Source organism: Mus caroli, chromosome 18 (assembly GCF_900094665.2).
Source record: "Mus caroli chromosome 18, CAROLI_EIJ_v1.1, whole genome shotgun sequence".
Classification (NCBI taxonomy): domain Eukaryota; kingdom Metazoa; phylum Chordata; class Mammalia; order Rodentia; family Muridae; genus Mus; species Mus caroli.
Window position 1 is genome coordinate 82,665,484 of NC_034587.1, and position 3,974 is coordinate 82,669,457.

Genomic DNA, 3,974 nt, shown 5'->3' on the forward strand with positions numbered 1-3,974 from the left:
TTCTTTGGCAGTCAAACCAATGTAATTAGATTTCTCCCAGAGGAATACTGTCAGTCTTTATTACTAAGTAATTAGCTTACAATATAATATTAAATGCTAAAAAAAATCAACCACATGATTTTTCTGTTTAGAACTTAAGTTAAAATTCATAATACTCAGAAATGAAATGTAAGGAACACAGAGACCCAATTGAAATTTTGTTATCAGCTTCTAAACTTTTTGCCAAGAGTACATTTTGCATTTATTACAAAAGGCAATGCATATTGTTCTTTTAGAAGAGTATATAACTCCTGTGAGAGCCATTTATGAAATCTAATAAACTCGTCTGTAGTAGTTGTAAATCACTATAAACTTGACAACACTCCAAAGATGCATATGATTTAGCAGAACTTAAGAATCGTGTAATCATTTCTTTGGTATTGTTTGATATTACTGAATATATTTTGTAGACATGTGAAACTAAAATTGCTCATCATCTTACAAGTCTGCTCTTTCCGAATTATATGTATGGTCTCCACTTGTTATATTTTACATTTTCTTTTATTTTATAATTTTTACTGAGAAAGCATTTAAACACCATGCTAATTCAACATTAAAATCACTTTATTTGCATTTTGTTCTTAATTATGAAAACATAAGTGATAATTTAGTTTTGTATCAATTATTTTTTAAAGATACTAAATTGTATCATTCACCAAGAGTGACTCTAAGCCTGAAGAACAGAGGCTATTAGAACCAGAAGGAAACAAATCCAGAAGAGTGTTTAATGAAGTCACATTGAGAGGGAAGGCCAAGATTGAATGGAATTAATAGGTTAAGACAGATGTTCTGAAGACCTGCTTCCCTTGGATGGTAGAAAATGGTCAAAGGCAAAAGGCTTTGACTGATCCAGCTTCAAAAATTCTGGATCGCAGATGCAAAAATGAAATTCAATCCCTTTGTGACTTCTGACAGAAGCAAGAACCACAGAGGTGATTTCAAGGCACCTTCTTACATTTGGAAGAAGATTAATTCTTCCCTTCTTCCCAAAGATCTGAGACAGAAGTATAATGTTCAGTCTAAAGTCAAAAAGATGATGAAGTTCAGGTTGTTCAAGACATTCTAAAGGACAGCAGATTGGCAAAGTGGTCTGAGTACACAAGAAGAAATATGACATCTACACTGAATGAGTTCAGCAAGAAAAGGCTAATGGTACAATAGTCCATGTGGACATCTACTCCAGCAAGCTGGTTATCACCAGCCTAAAGCTGGACAAGGACCACAAGAAGATCCTGGAGAGGAAAGCCAAGTCCCGTCAAGTAGGAAAGGAGAAGGGCAAATACAAGGAAGAAACGATCTAGAAGATGCAGGAGTAGAAGATGCAGGATTGAATACTTAACTATTAGTGTGGTCCCAATGTCTACCACCTAGCCAGCCCTCTGCAGCTCTCATAATAATATCCACTTTGTTGTCATGGTATTAGGCGCCGATGATTCATGACCCATCTTATCTGAACCTCCCTCTGTTAGTCTACAAGTAAAATGATTTAATAAACTGCAAAACACTTCAGTGTATCAGTATTATGCACAGCCTCAGCTTCTACTTTAATTCAGTCACTTACTAGCAGATACCAGAAATTTAATTGTAGGAATCATAGAATTTATGAAATCTCACCCATAAATTATGACCAGTTAGTAAATCCTGAAGCCAGTGTCCCTACAGTCTCAGCAACACATTTCCCCATTATTGAATTCTATGAGGTCAATAGCTTCTGACTTCTCTTACCTGGCAAACCTGAGAGCCTGCATTTTTATCCTCGCTGAGTCTAGAAGACAGGACTGAAAAAGAAAGTTACAGAAAGATTCACCACAGGTGCTTCAGATCACTCTTGCCTCTGGTTACTAGGTATTTGACACCAAACTCAATAAAGACCTCAATAAATTCATTTATTAAATGAATAATTTATTAATTGAATAGCCAATTTGTGTAGTCTTCCCCAGGAGGATTTTTTTCTCCTTGTGCTTAGCATTGCTTAGTTCTCTATACCTCTTTGTCTATGGCTGAGGTCTCTCAAAGCTTTCCCCCTTCAACATTAGCATGTCTATTGGCCTTGGCCTTGTTCAGGCCATGTTTGTTCAGCCTGTTGCTGACATCTAATGGATGTAGTTTCTGACACTTCTAGAAAATAGCTGATTCTCTGTTCCCCTGGTTCTTATTGTATTTCTGCCTTCTCTTCCACAGTGATCCTTTAGCCTTGGGTACAGAAGCTGTGTTATAGATGTGTAGTTTGAGACTGGGCTCTACATCTTTACATTTTGATTGGCTGTAGTTTTGTAATGATCTCCATCTGTTGGAAAGATAAGTCTCCTTAGTGAGAGGTGAGAATTATGTTTTTCTGTGAACATAAGGACTTTTATTTTATTTTAAATTTTTTTCAGAGAAATCATTAGACTTAAGAATTATTAGAGATACAGGGAACATGGATAAAAGTTGGAAATTCTTTGAATGACATGCTTAACATAATTTTAGTATTAGAGTCCTTAAATTGCATGATGTAAATAAAAAGTGTGTTTACTTAAATCAACACCTTTGACCTCTTCTGAGACACCATGAGTCACTTTTCTGATGTGTATTAAATGAGAGTTGCCATCATTACATACAGCTATCTTTCCCTTGACTTCTCAGTGAATACTTCCTGTTATGTTTTTATGATTATGGAGTAACCTTCAAATTCTCCACTAAATATTCTGAGTAGGAGACTTTGGGATAATTCTACTTCTTTCCACTTTTTACCTTTTTGTGAATTTTTTGACAGTGGATAAGAATCCTTTGTATAGCATGACTGACATCTTAAGAATAAAAAAAAAAGAAAGCAGAAAATAATGGTATTCAATATTGGAAAGGAACATCAGTCACAAATGTAAGTGCTCTCACAATGGAGAGTGTATGACTATCAATATAATCCCAACTGCACTATAAATGCCTTCTTTCTATAAGAGCTGCCCTAAGGCTCCTCTTTGTTTATCTTGAGTATATCTAACCTGCATATGATCTCTGATTGTTAGTGCTCAGAAGGTTTAGATAGAAATCATTCACATAATTACCTCTTAGTCTTTTGAATATTGTATATAGTTTTTCATAATGGTTGAAAGATTTTTTACTCATTTTTTTTCCTGGTGAATAGTGCCAGAGAAGATAGAAGTTGGCTTTCTGAGAAATCAATACATATTGCATCTAGGCTCTCATGCATTTACATACCATGTTTTCTAAATATACTATATAAGTTATGCAAGCTGAATCTTTTCCCTGTTTCTAACCTTGTCACCATCCTATGATGCAGGAAGTGGTCAATGGATGGATTTGTGGTTCACTGTTGCATCTGTACTCATGCTTGTCATGCATTCAGCTTCTTTCCAAAGAGATTGACCCATGAGATTCTGGTTCCAAACCCTTGCTCTGGGATTTCAAGCTCTACATCAGTTCCACAGCTGGCTGAGACCTCATCTGATAATGACAAACCTGTGACATCCAGGCTCACAGGACTCTCCAGTGGACCTACTCTATGGCTGTGCCTCTCTCAGTTTCTGATTTAATTTAGTGTTTCTTGTGTACATTTGGCTTAGGTAATCCATGTGGGAGGTAAAAAGATACTTGGGGGGCTGCTGTAACATCCTAAGGAAGCACAGATGCACTGTTTACTGTTTTGAGGAAAGGAAAAAAAGGGTTAATTGCAAAATACAAGCAAACAAACAAATATGAGACTGTAACTCATATTGATGTATTTTCTGAACGATAGTGTGGCCCATATGATAATAATTATTTATAGTTTCTGATAAATATTACCTTAAAATTATGCTAAATATTCCCACATTTGTGTTTCTTTCTGTGTGTCATTACCTTTCCTCTCCCATTCCCTCTTCTTTCTATTCTTCCCTTCTTCCCTTCCCTTCCCTTCCCTTCCCTTCCCTTCCCTCCCCTCCCCTCCCCTCCCCTCC

At 36.1% G+C, this 3,974-nt stretch overlaps 1 pseudogene; it reads left to right on the top strand.

Annotated features, from left to right (window-relative positions):
* The first annotated feature begins 922 nt into the window (after positions 1-922).
* Positions 923-1,355, top strand: LOC110285040 (annotated as a pseudogene).
* Positions 1,356-3,974: the final 2,619 nt, after the last annotated feature.